The sequence below is a fragment of the Phalacrocorax carbo genome, chromosome 21, assembly GCF_963921805.1.
Source record: "Phalacrocorax carbo chromosome 21, bPhaCar2.1, whole genome shotgun sequence".
Classification (NCBI taxonomy): domain Eukaryota; kingdom Metazoa; phylum Chordata; class Aves; order Suliformes; family Phalacrocoracidae; genus Phalacrocorax; species Phalacrocorax carbo.
The window spans coordinates 8,775,363-8,788,913 of NC_087533.1; the positions used below are offsets into that span (position 1 = coordinate 8,775,363).

Genomic DNA, 13,551 nt, shown 5'->3' on the forward strand with positions numbered 1-13,551 from the left:
CACGTAGTTGATCTCCATGAATTAAAACTGCCCTACAGGTTTCTTGTAGCGCCGAAGCTCTGGACAAACACACCCACCTTGGAGCAAGGGGCCTAGGAAGCATTGCAGCCGCTTTGCTTCTCAGTTGCGCGTGTCCAGCAGCTCTGGGAGGCCCAGGGACTGAGGATGGCCGGAACATGAGTTCTCGGTTCTTCCCGACTTCTGCTTCAAGTTGCGTGCTACCTGCCGGCAGGTCGGTCTTTGCTCCTCTGGTTTGGCTTCCCTTCTGCGACCACCGCCCCGGCAGCCCCGAGTGGAAGGCACCCAGGAACTGTTACCGGAGGTTGGCGGGGATGGTTTCTGTTGCTGTATTTTGCCCTTCCTCGGACTCTCCCTGGGAGGCAGCACCAGCCAAACCACGTGGCGTGGATGAGAGGCACCCTTCCTCCTTCCGTGGTGCCTGTTCCAGGTCATCCGCTTGGCACCAGTCCCTTCCTGGGAGCAGGGAGCTGGTTTTGTGTTCTTCCTACCCAATTTTCTTTGAAACTCAGAGGTGGAGAGGGTGATGGATTTTGTACTAATTGGGACCGCTTCATGGTGGCGTTTGCCGTTGCCACAGGGCTGTACCTGGCAGGAGCCGGAGCGGCGGAAGCGGTTAGTGTCACTGGCACCTGCTTTTGATTTAAGGGAGAGCCACGCTACAGAGGGGCGACTTGCCAGGAGCTCTGTGCGCTTCCTCGTGTCCTTGGCGAGCCGAGCTGTGCTTGCTGGTGCCCTGGGCAGCCTGGTTCCTGGTGCGGCGGGAGAGGGAGCACGGGACCCCTTGGTGTGGCTACCCCAAGCCTGCACCAAGCCTTGGAAGTGGGTGTGCTGCTGTTGGGTGCCCTGACCAGCTCCAAGTCCCGCTTGCTTGGACCCGGAGCTCCCTTCCCACCTTGCGCTCCTGCCGGCCCTCCGCCAGGGCACAGGATGGGCTGTTGCAGACACACAGCTCCCCATCGGGCAGGGTTGCCTTGATGCCAGCTGCGACCCTCCTCTGGAGGAAGCAGCGTGAGGATGGTGGGCTGCGGCACCCTGGGGAGCCAAGTGGGAACCTGTTCTGCTCTCGCTGGGTGCGCATCTGGGCTGGGCGCGGCGCAGCCAGAGGGATGAGGCCTGCTTCCCACTTGCTCAGCTCTTTCTGGAGTGGTGCGCCGGTTCTTCGGCAGCTACTGGTGTCTGGCCACAAGTGGCTCCCCTGTATCCCAGCATCCTTGCTGGTTGTCAGATGGCTGCATCAGGCAGTGGTTTCCAGCCCCTCCGTGCTGCCGGTGGTGGAGGGGCAGGGCCTTCACCTGGCATCTTGTCCTACTGCGTCTTTCCTGGGCAGCTGCAGGCAGAGGATCATGCTAGCTGTGCCTAGGTGTCTTTGGGAGTCTGCGCTTCCCCGATGCGGGCAGATTGTCTGCCAGCTTCGGCCGGAGCTGCTAGAGAAAGTGGCGCTTTGTTACTGGGTTTTGCTTCCACCCAGAGCAGGAGCTAGATTTGGGGTTTGTTTTTTTTTTTTTTCAGCTGCAACTCAAGATGCCTTGAATCCCAGCTAGGGGATGATGGGGAGCCTCTTCTGATGCTGGGTCAGTAGCCTCAAGATGGCTTTAAGATGGGGCTGTGCGCTGTGCCCAGAGGTGGGGCGTCACCCTGTTTGGTGAGGAGCTCTGCTGGAGCCAAGTCCTGGGCCAGAAGCCAGGTTTGTGATCCGTGCCAGAGAGGGCGAGACTTGGAAAGCAAAGCAGAGCTCCTCCTGTGTGAGAGATGGCCTGAAATACCGAGCAAAACCACAGAGTGCTCCTTGTTCCTGCCTGTGCCTACTGGTCTTCCCTCTCCCTGAAGTATGTGGGAGGCCACAGGACGGACCTGCTAGGGCGCAGCAGGAGCTGCTCACCAGCCCTAGCTAGGGCCCACTCCCCGGGCACCTCTACTCCAGCCTGCCTCTTTGTGCTGCTGGTTGGGTTGGGTTTTGGTGGGTTTTTTTTTTGTTTGGTTGGTTGTTTTTTTGTAGTTTGTTTGTTTGTTTCCATCCTCCCCTCCCTTTTAACTTGCTGTATATTCCCTCACCCATCCTCGCCGCTACCGGCTTGAGGGCCACCTCCTTGCAGGCTGGCTGTCCGGAGCAACGCCGCGTGTGGGTACGCTGCTCCTTCTGTCACGGCTCAGCTGAGCAGCTTTCCTTTTCCTTGCTCAGCTGCTTAATGCAGTGGCCAAGGAGGGGAGCAGGCTAGGATACGGTTCGTGCAGAAGATGCTCCGCGGCACTGACTGTTTACAGACTCGGTGCTTCTCGAAACGTAAGCACAGGAAGTGCCAGGCTCTGCCGGGGTCTGCGTGAGCAGCGTGGCTCCTGCACGCCGGGCGTCTTGCAGCCTCTGGCGGTAGTGATGTTCTGCACTGTCACAGGCCAGAGGAGGTTTTGAGCGCTCCGCAGAAGCAAGGCCTTGGGGTTTTTTTTGCCTTCAAAATAGAGACTGGGAGGAAAAGTGAAAGGAAATGACTTAACCAAAGGCAGGAAGGGAATATGGGGCAGAGCTAGGGCCAGATGCCAGGAGTCCCGATTCCTGCTCATCGCTCTGCTCCTCCTCAGCTGCCTCTTTAGGTCTCAGCCTCCTATTCTAGCCCAGGTGTCCGGGGGCTTTTCCAGCCCTCGGAGAAGCTGGAGGTCAGGAGCTTCTCTCGTGAAGTATCCTCAATGCTTGGGGCGTCCGTGAGCTTTCCAGTCCCTGAGTGTCTCATCTCCAGGATTTGCCCAGCTGAGAAAACCGTAAGTTAGAAAGCTATGACTCAAGTGGTTATAGCAGAAGTCGCAAACTGACTGTCAGACAGACCAGCGGCAAACAGACAGTCGAGCGTCTGGTTCTCCAAATAGCACCGTGGTCCTCGTCCCATGCGTGCTCTGCAGAGAAATGCTGTTCTCCCAGAACGCTGTACCCTTGTCTGGAGAGCCGTACCCAGGCTTCTCTTAAGGGTTTAAGTTAAGGGGAGCTGTTTCTTGCTGCTTGCAACGTGTGCCCTCCTGAAGCTGGCTTCACGGATGGTCTTCCTGGACTCGCCACTCAGTCTTGCCATGGTCGGGTGCGGATCGGTTGACGGGTTCCGCAGGCAAGGACTCTGCGGAGCACTGCAGGCCTCCTAATAGAAAATATATTCTGAATATCCTCTGTGGGAGAAAGATGCTGCTCAAGAGCTGTGTACCAGTGAACAGTTGTGCTCCCCTTCAGATGGGAAGGGGTTTCGGCAGTGGGTGGGATGGCTGCTCTGTTGTTACGCAGTGCTGGGCTCCTGGCTTCCTGGGAAAGGCACAGTGTGAGGCTGCAATTGGTAGAGGACGCTGGCTTATGAAGAGGCCGTTGCGGGGGTCCCGAGTAGCCATGCTGTAGGTCTCCTGCAGCCCTGGCGGTCTGCGGGCTCGGGGCAGCGAGGAGCTGGGATGGGGAGCTCCGAAGGGCAGTAACTGAGAGCAAGGGCTGCATCTCTGGGTGACTCTCCTGACAGCGAGCTGGCCGAGGCTGTGGAAACCCCTGCAGCACTGGAGCTTTCACCACTTCCTCTGCAGGATTCGTTCCAGCACCGGTCTGCAGCAGAGGATCAGGCCAGACAGGGCCTGAACGGAGCGGGTCCGGCCACAGGCGAGCCTCAAGCACGGCAGCTAGGCTGGGCTGAAAGCTGCCTGTGTCCTGCCTCTGTGCAGCCTTGTTTGAACTTTTCTCTGGCAAGGAGCAAAAGGAACCAGGGAGACCTAGGGCTGGTCCAAGCAAGTTTCCTCTGCTCTCCCCGCCCCCAGATGTAACGGAGGGGGGGACCCAGGGCCGGCAGCAGCTCCAGACTGCCGTCCCGGAGCGGAGCAGTTTCGGGGGGTCCTTGGTCACAACAGCTTTTGAGCAAACGTTTTTTTTGCCTCTGGTGTTCCCTGCCTCTTGGGCTGCGGCGCAGGGAGGGGGAAGTGAAACTGTGGTTCAGAACAAGCCCTCTGGATGGCAAGAAAATTGCTGAGTAGCCGGTTTCCAGGTTGCCGAGGTCCTAGCCAGGGCCCGGTGTGGCTGCCAGAAGCAACAGGCTTGGAATTTCCTCCGCCTGGTGCCAGCTCCTCTTGGGCTGGCCGCAGCACCTCTGCTGGGGCCGGGGCTCCTCTTGAGCCCTGCGGATGGGGCACTCCCAGAGCAGGGGTTACACCGGAGCTGGAGCTGCCCCCCTCGCTCTCGCAGCCTGGTTTCTATTTTCTTTTCAGGGTCCAAGCTGCTTTGAATTATGCAGCCTGCGCCTCCCGCGGGGCTCCTTGAGCAGCCGCCTAATGAGCTGAGCTTCTGACAAACTTTGCTCTGGCTCTGGCTACGCTTGGAAAATTTTACAGCCTTTTCAGAAAAAGGAAATGCCAGGAAAGGCCTGTCTCTTCTTATTTTTATGAGGGGGTCCCAGTTGAGAGGGGGTGAGATGCGTTTGGAAAAGAAGACAGGAAGGATTTTGTATACTGTGGTATAGATGCTTTCTAGTGATCGGGGCGAGCCGGCTCGGTGCCTCCCGCCGGAGCTGGGCACGGCACGGGACAGGACCCGCAGGGCTCTGGGGGGGTGCGTGAGGGGCGCAGGGAAGCAGCCACTCCGCTTCTACAGGGCGGTGGTGGTCTGCCTCTTCCCTCCCCGCTGCCGGCGTAGCTACTGGCTGTTTAATCTTTGCTAATTATGCCTTTTCTCTGAATGGCAGTAGTTTTATTTCCACTGCGGTTGCAGGCCGAGGCTCCCGTTCGTGGGTGCGCTGCGTGTCGGTCTGCAAGGCTCGTGGGAAGGAGCGCCGCTGGACGCTGGGCTGGTCGTCTCCCCGTCACGGGGGACGGCGGAGTGCCCAGGCAGGGTGCCGGTGGGCACAGGAATGTAGGAACACGGGTGGCGCCAGCACAATGTTTGACCTGAAAGGGACAGGCTTGTGTAGTTTGCCCCTTTGGCTGAGCAACCGTGTTACAGTAGGAGAAACCTGGGCACAGAATAAGCTGGGGCTTGCCTGCCTTCCCTTGGTAAGATGGTACCAAGAAGGGAACTGGGAGCCTTCAGTTTCGGGTAAACTCTCTCTCGGGGGGGTGCTGAAGGTCTGCCCTCGGTTTTGTCTGGCTTCCCTCGGCGGAGCCCACCGATGGCGGCACTGAACTCCCGACAAGCGCTTCTGTCGGAGAGGCACGGGGGCTACGGGCTGGTCCTTCCCATCCTCCTCGCGTGTCCTCACACTGTCCCAGATCCCTTTCCAACAGTAAAAAGGCACCTGCAGAGACCGGGACGGGGGTGTTGGTTGGAGCCTGTACAAACTGCAGCGGCCTGGGGAGCTGTGGAGCTTCTCCGGCGGGAGAGATCGGGGTTTCTGTGGGATCCGTAGGCATCAGCTGCTGCCAGTCGTGGTGGATGAGCATCAGACGTGGGCAGCGGTGGCTCTGGGTGGAAGGATGCCTCGCGCCAGTCCTGCTTTGGGGGCTTTGCCTGTTACGCCTGTCAGGAGCGCGGCGCTGGATGGCTATTTGATTTGGCAGCCTGTGCGGGCCTGGCAGCCCTAAGAGCGGGATGCGGGCACCAGAACCGTGCCCTCCTCTCTCTTTTTTTCATCGCTCCACCCATCCCCAGCTTTCTGCTGTGTCGGGCGGGAGAAAGCACCTTCCCGGGGCTGCATCCCCTCCTCCACCTGGAAAATGAGTGATATGTCCCCTGTCCTTTCTCGGGGCTCGCGGGCAGAAGCCGAGATTGCGTTTGACAGCGGAGGCCGAGCGCCGTGGCTCTGGTGCTGGGAAGTACGAGCGCGGCTCTCCTGTTGGCCTCGCGCAGAGATGAGCTGCTCCGTCCCAGCTCGTTCTCGGAGCTCGAAACGCGTGGGGAGCTGCTGGGAAAAGTATTCAAAGAAGAATTAAAAACCTTTTTGTTATTGTTATTTATTCCTGTGATGCACCTGCGTATATCTGCTTTAGAGTGGCTGAAGTGGATGTTTCTTGCACTCTTTAATTAGTTTCCTAATTGTCAGCAGAGAATCCCGTTTCACATGAAGTTGACACCACGGGTGACAAGTCCGAAGCCTTGTTTGTCGTCTTTGCCATGAGAACAGTAGGGCCCCAAAAGAAGAACGGATAAGTGCAGCAGTGTGCTTGTAATGCAGTCAGTAGCACCCTTCCTCCCAGAACGTTTCCGCACGTCCGTGGCTTGCTAATGATCTGCCTCGGTTGCCCACCTCCACTGGAGAATTCAGTGCGGGTTTTGCTCCCCGCTCCCTTTTAAAACTCTCTCTTTAAAAAAAAAAAAAAAAGAAATGACAGTTTTCAGTGTTTGAATCTGCTTTGGAGCCCGTTTCAAAGCACAAAACCAAGCAACCAAAAAGCCCTCCCAAAACCCAAACCTGGTTTTGCTCATTGAAAGTCAGTTTCGTGAGCTTGAAGTTGTAAATATTTTGTAAAGAAAGGATTTACTTTGCCCTAAGCAGAACTTCAGCAAAGTGGTGTCCTGCCACTTACAAATATTTTGCTATAAATGTAATTTTAGCCCTGATTTTGCAGGTGCGTTTGTTATTTTAGTGAGGAGAGGGATTTACCCACCTGAGTGTGTGTGCAATCGGGACCTTACATGTAAGTGACCGCTCCCCAGCCCGCACAGCGCTTACAAAATACTCAGAGAGGCTCAGCTGCTGGTGGCAAATGTTTATCGGTTAGTTTATTATGCTTTTTAATCGAAAGTAATTTCGCAAAGTCCTCGTCTAATCAAAATGCATTACTTATATTAGCAGGCTTAGACTCTTTTTAAGGGCTCCACGTATTTTTCTGATGCTGGTATGGACCCCTGTGCAAAAATCTAAGGCTATTGCAATAACAGGCTGCCTTTCTTAAGTACTTTCCTCTGAATTCCCAGCAGTAGCCCGCAGGCCCTTGGAGGTCCATGCTGGGTACTTCAACACCAGTGAAGCAAACCAGCCACCCTAGGATTTCCTAGTTCTCAGGCCGGTGCTGGCAGAGCCATGCTCCAAGCCCTTTAAGTGGAAAGGGATGATGTTGGCATCCCTCCGGGCTGCTGATCCCTGTCTGGGCGATGCCAAGCTTTGTGCTCACCCCGCCGCGACCAGATGGAGAGGTCACCTGCGTCGCCCATCCTCAGGTTAAAACAAGATTGCGGAAGAAGGTAGCTGTAGTTGGCGGTTGGTTGGTTGGAGGGGGAGCGAGGAGACGGGAGCCTGTCCGAGAGTCACGGCCCGTTTTGGGATTGCCCTGCCTCCGTGACCTGATCCTGAGCGTGTTGGATGGTTGCTGTTTCGGCGTTTGGTCTGTGGCTGTTCCTGGCTGCGGGTGGTGCGAGGGCTGTGGCTGCTGTTTGCAGTATATTTGGAAAAGCTATCGGGAGCGTGCAAAGAATTGATCTGTCTCGGAAACTGATAGAAGAATCCCAGTAGCAAACATGCCAGGAGGCCAGGCTCTTAGTTGTCTTGCTACCTCCTTGCCTCCCCACTGGGCACGGACGCTGAAGTGCCTGGAGCAGCTCTGCTGTCTGCTTTGCAGGCGCAAAGTCTGATCGTGTGCAAGTGGCCCGGCGCGAGCCCAGCCGTGCTCCTGCCAGATGTGACGTGCTGAGGGTCAGGGAGGGGACGAGGCAGAGCTGGGACCTGGCTCAAGACGAACACCTGCCATGCAGGCTCCCTTCTGCACGCAAGGCGTGCGTCCGCAGGGTCCTCCCGGCTCTGGAGCGCCGTGGCTGACGGCTGACCCTGGGCTTGGGGAGGAGGAGAGGTGTGGGGGAGTTGGGGTTGTAGCGTGAAGCAGCAGGGAATCTGTGCATCGCCCTTGGCCAGCAGACTACTCTAATGCCTCGTCTGATTTGCATATCAATTAATTTTTATTTTAAGAGGACTCAAGTGGACCTAAGTGCCAGACCGCATCTCAGTGTGCTGTAGGAGGAGCCCAGGAGCTGCTTGGTTTGATCTGAACAACAAGCCTGAGGGTGGGATCGCTTAATGAGCCAAAGACCCCTCTGGCTGAAGTTGGTTCCTTTCCATCCGAAACGGCAAGTGCCCATTTTTCTGGGGGTTTTAAGGTCTTTTTGAGCAGTCTGGGCAGCGAGTGAGCGAGAGAGGGTTGTGTAGACCCCGGCGACGGTCAGGATGCTGTCTGACGGGAGGATGGCTTGCCTAGGACCTGCCGCTGCCCCTCGGGGGTGCCAGTGCCGTGGGTCCCATTCTCTAAGGCGCTGCTCCTGGCCACCGTATGTCTTGACAGGCTGACGCTGCCTGGCTCGCCACATCCCGGGTGCGGGACAAAGCCTGTGGGAGAAGGGTGGTCGTGGGGTAGCTGCTGGATGCGGAGCTCCCCTGGTCGGCCTCACTGCTCTAGGGTGGGGAGGAAGCCAACCTCCTCTGCCCAGAGGCAGGAAACAAGAACCACGTGAGCTGCCTCGGAGCCTGCCGGCACCTCACGCTCGCACCGAAAGCAGCACGGCTGGGCTTGGGCTCACTGGCTGCCCGCCACGGCGCCAGCCCTGTGTCCGCTGTTTGCAAAACGAGGGGGGGAACGTGCATCCCCACCTTGGTGGGGGGCATCTCCCCTTTTGGCTCCGCTGCCCAAAGTGGGAGGCTGCAGCCAGAGCCTCCTGGGCTCTCTTCCTCTTTCTCCCGGGAATCTGCTGTGCATCCATCCTCGGGCACCTGCCTGGGCTCTGGCTGTCAGTGCCCGGCTGTCGCGCATGCCAGGAATAAAGGCAGCTCGTGGGCTGCAGCATGCTGCCTTCACCCCGGCCCCCGTCGCCAGACGGCCCCGGCGCGATGGCTGCGCCGGGGTTTGCAGCCGCTGCTGCTTCCTGGGCAAGAGCGGTCTTGCAGTCTTCATGGCAGGGCTTTTTCCTTTTGCTTTCAAGGTCTCTCGACAGTCATCCTAAGGTCTTTCTCCGACCTCCCAGCCGGGGTGCCGGGACTCCCGCTTCCCGTCGCTGAAGGAGCTGTTATCGGAGGGGAAAGGCAACGTGAGCTTTCTCGGCAGACTCCGTCGTGTTTGTCCTGTTCAATTACAATGCAGCAGCAGTGGCACCAGCCGCCGCCTTCCTCCCCTCGCTGGGCTGGAGCGCTGCAGGCTCTCGGCAAATGCTGTCTGCGGACATCTGCTGCCTCCTCCCCCACCGCCTCCTGGCAAGCGGCAGCAGCTTCCCAGCGAACAGCCTGCTCTTTGCATCACCCCCCGCACGCCCGACCAAAGCTCCCCTCTGCTCTTACAGGCTCCTTCGCAGGACCTTGAAATGGTGGTTTCCCCGGTGCTGGCTCGGCTCCAAGCAGCCTTCCGTCTCACAAGACCGTAGCTGAAAAAAATCAGGGTGCCTGATGGAGGGGAAAGGCTTATTAAAGGTGATGCTTAGCCAGTTCTGGCTTGTGATTCAAACAGGCAGCCCTCTCCTTGGCAGGTCTCCAACCAGCGCCTGGGGCCTGAGGCAGGCGCGGAGTCTGGGGCAAAAAGCTCGGAGCCGTTTGACTGGAGCAGATGTGGCAAGGTCAGCTGCGAGCTGCGGCCCTGGTGCCAGCGCGGGATGCTCTGCTCCGGTGTCTGGCTGGGGCGCGTCCTGCGCGGCTGTGGGGGGCCAAGTCCGCTATTCCAGGTATTCGTCTGGCCCCTTCGTGGAGAAGGGAGGCCTGTTTCTTTCCGCTGTGGCGGAGCGGTGGGACGATGTGTTCCTTGGGTGCTGAGGGCAGCAGGGCTGTGGATTTCTGCCTTCTGAGAGTAGTAACCCCCAGGCTTGGTAGTCCTGCCACCCTGGCAGCAGGAAGCACCCTCCAAAGTGGCGTTTCTGTGCCTTCAGCCTCTCGGCGGGCGCTGCTGTGCCAGGTTCCTGTCCGTGGGTATGCGTTTGTCACCAGAAAGCGTGGCGGTAGCCTGGGAGGAGATCTTCATGCCAAGCCCGGCCAGTCCCCCGACACGACAGTCACCAAGATGCCTTGGCTGTAGCGTGTGTGCTTCTAGCCCGGGGGCTTCTCCGGAGGTGAGAGCGGAGGAGCTGAGAGGGATGGAGCGGAAGGATTTAATGAAGAGGGCATGGGGGGGGCAGGCAGGGGGAGAGCGGAACAAACTCCTTTCTCCTGAAACTGGTGAAGCAGTAGCTGGGAGCATGAAGGCAACGCCGGGCTGTGATCTCGGGGAAAGCCCAGAAGGAGGGCTGAGGTATGTGGATTAGTCAGAAGATATGGTAGAGGATGAAAGAGGATTCAGCAGCTCTGACTGTAAAGGCAGGTTTGGAAGAAGGAGCTGGAGGGATTGCAGGTGGGACATGAAAACAGGAGCTTGGAAAGATGGAATAAACGAAGCCGGTGGGGAAATTTGCCGTTTTGTACCTGGATCAGAAAGATGCGAGCATGATTCAAAGGGGTTTAGACAAGAAGGCACAAGTCTGTGTTTGGAGGGAGAGGGATCGTCTTCTTTGCTGTGACCGTCTTTGTGGTAGAGGGGTGCAGAGGCACAGCCAGCTCCCCCGTGCCAGCTTGGAGGAAGCGGTGTTGCGGGGGGAGCGTTGCTCAGCACACGATTAGTTGACAGTAGGTTCTGGCCCCCCTGTTTGGGTAAGTAAGGCTGTGGCCCATGCCCGTGCCAGGCGTCGAAGAAGCAGTAGCAGGAGAGCTGGGTGACTGCCACCGGAGGAGCTGGTGAAATTATCTGAGTGCCTGTGAAGGACGTGGCATAGAGATGGGAGCTGTGGGACCAGGCTGGGGCAGGGCGTCTGGCTGGCGGCGAGCAGAGGCCGGGGGCTGCATGGCGAGCAGGGCTGAGGCTCTGCCGTGTCACCAGCGAAGGGCCCCGGCGCACCCATCGGCATGATGTCGGGCACCAGTCTGTGGCAACTGGGACCGGTGCTGCTGCGCGGAGGGGAAGAGCCTAGAGCAGATCCGGCAGCCAGACCCGAGTCGAGTGCTTGGGTCTCCTGTTTGCCTGGGCAGTAACCGCAGGCCCCTCCTCCTCGTCGGTGCGGCGCTGAGCACGAAGGAGATGAAGCGAGGGAAAGATGGGGCATGCGTCTGAGAGGAAGATGAGAGATGCCGCTGAGAAACAGAACTGAGCTCCCTTCCTCTTTGTGTGCTGGCGGATACTCGGTGGGGTGGGGGCAGCGGGGCTGGGCTGCAGGCCAGAAACGCTCGCACACATCCCTGGGAGAGGAAGCTGAAATGCTGCAGGAAGCCATGCTCTCGCCTGCACAGGTGATCCAGAGCCGCTGCATCGCAGGGGTGAGACAGCAAAGCCATGCCTCCCCCGACCAGCCAGACCCTGTCCCGGAGCCCGGGAGGAGGTGGCTGAGGAGATAAGGGAGCCCTGGCAGGCAGCCTTGAAAGCCCCCCTGAGGGAATGAGAGCACCACCAGCAGCTGGAGGCAAGACTGGTAGGTCCGGGTGTTTACCCAATGATGAGGAGAAGCAGAAGGTGCCACGTGGAGGCCGGTCGCTGCCTCCACCAGGAGATCGGTGGGGGAGAGGTGGAAGGCAGCGGGGCATGACATTACCCTGGGAAGAAAGCACTGATGAGTGGAGGCAGAAGAAGCGCCAGGGCCCAGGAGGTTGCTGGGGAGGGAGGGCATCCCTTCTCTGAGCAGAGAAGGGGTGCCAGGAGTCCGTCTGGACCCTGCCAACGGGAGCTTTGTCTCCCCTGAGTGCCCCTGGTTGTGACTTTGTGCCTACAGGCTTCTCGGAGGACAGTGGCACGGCAGGGACAGGCGTGTGGGCTGCAGGGACTGGTGCTGGGCTCGAGGAGACCGGTACTGGGCTCTTCTCCCTTCTACAGGGGTGCTGGGCGCGTTCCTGTGAGCCGCCTTTCCCTCTATGCCGAGCCTAATGCGAGGCTTTGTCGCAGGCGCTCGGCTCTCGCTCCACTGGCCTCTTGTTTTCCCCTGCGAGGAGTCTGACTCCCGGACCTAGCCCGCCGGCACGACTCGGTGGCTGGCGAGCCAGGACGCGGGCTGAGCTTGCACGCGGGTGGCCGAGTCCGGGCCCCGGTCGATGCCGAGGCATCAGCTGGCGCTCCGGGGAGGCCAGCTGCCTCCCCAGCCCAGCGCCGTGCAGGGCGGCCTCTGGGGAAGGCCGTTCTGGCGGGTCCGCAGCAGGCACCCTCCCCACCCTGCGCTTCCTGCACTTCTCGAGGGCTGGAGCCAGGAGGGACGGCGGGGAGGAATCGCCCTGCGAAGGGTTAACGGTGCGCTCCAGCCCGCTGCTCTCAGCAGCTTGGGCCCTGCCGCAGGAGCGGTGTTTAGCAGCTTGCTCCAGTTGGCGTCTTTCCCAGAATGCTTTGGAAAAGCACTGACCTCTGACCCGCAGTACAAACTGAGCCCAGCACGTGGGAGGGAGAAATTACTCCCAGACCTTCAGGCTCCAGGGTTTACAAGCTGCCTGCAATAAAGCAGCCATTTTTTCCGACAGTTACTAAATCTCCCCTTTTAGCTCCGCTGCAAACCTCTACCCGTCGCTCCCCTCCCCTGCCCCCAGCCCCGTGTCTTGCTCCTTCTGCTCAAATCAGAAACATCTCCGAAGGTGAGGCCAGCCTGTTCCCGCCAGGCTGAAGGCTGGGGAGAGCTTGAGCCGCCCGTCTGTGAGCGGCGCCCCTCGCCCTGCAGCGGCGGGTCCTGTCTGGCTTGGCGGCTGTCCTTGCGTCTGTCCGCCTGCTTCCCGCGTGAACCAGCGCCGGCAGCAGCAGGCTGCCCGGGTGCCTCTCTGCAGCAGTCCTCGGGGGGGTCCCCGCACCTGCTCCCCGTGCCCACGGCGGTGCACATCCGCACCTCTCTTCCGAGCCCTTACGAGGCTGGCGGGGCGCTGCTGGAGGTGACACCTCGTCCGGGGTAGCTGGCGGACCACGCTTCAGTATTGTCTTAATGTCCGTGCTGGGGACCGGGAGCCAAAGGGCAAAGGTTTTCTTCTGGGCTTTGCCGATGGCTGGGGCAGCTTTGGGCAAGGCCTTGGTTTTTCTGTGCCTCTGTTCTGCTATCTTGAAACGGGAATAAGAGCCACAGGGTTTGCTCTTACCTGTCGTCAGCTCCTTAGGTAACTTATTCTGTCAGCGCTCCCCGCAGTGAGCGAGAGATTAATCTCCAGGGAGGCTGGCCAGTTTCTATGGGAGATCACTGCGTGGGAGGCTCACAAGGCTTCACCAGCTTGTGTTTGTAATGCCTGCCGCAGCTGCAGCGTGCCAGGTACTGCTCATTCACGTACGATTGTTTTATGGCCGTCCGGCGGTGTGGACGCACCGAGTCGGTGTGGGGCAGTGAGCTCTGCGTGTCTGGTGCCATGCCGATCGTGCCAGCCTGTTGCGTTGCTGCAAAGGGCGTGGGGAGTGCGTGTCCGGGTTTGTCCAGCGCTTTGGGAACAGAAAGCACTCGTTGCGAGTGGCTACCGTGCCATGGTCACTGTGGGATCCAGATAAATAAAACGGGAGCTGGTATTTCAAAACAACCTCTTCCCCGCTCCTCCCACCTCCCACCTCCCATGCACATTCCTCCGGCAGGGAGCAGGCGAAGGTGGGGAGCTGCCCGCAGCATAGTGCGCAGCTCTCTTCCCAGCAGATGCAGGACACCTCAGACGTAGC

The 13,551-nt window shown here is 59.1% G+C and overlaps 1 protein-coding gene across 4 annotated transcripts in view; it reads left to right on the top strand.

The window, feature by feature from the left end:
* BCL9L (BCL9 like) overlaps positions 1-13,551 on the top strand; it is a 79,857-nt gene that overhangs the window by 30,318 nt on the left and 35,988 nt on the right. Inside the window, exon 1 of one of the 4 annotated variants that reach the window (XM_064471063.1) lies at positions 11,216-11,362. The exons of the other annotated variants lie outside the window; for them this stretch is intronic. The gene's annotated coding sequence lies outside the window, so the exon portion shown is untranslated. Of the gene's footprint in view, positions 1-11,215; positions 11,363-13,551 lie in introns of those variants that run through there. 4 annotated transcript variants of the gene reach the window in all.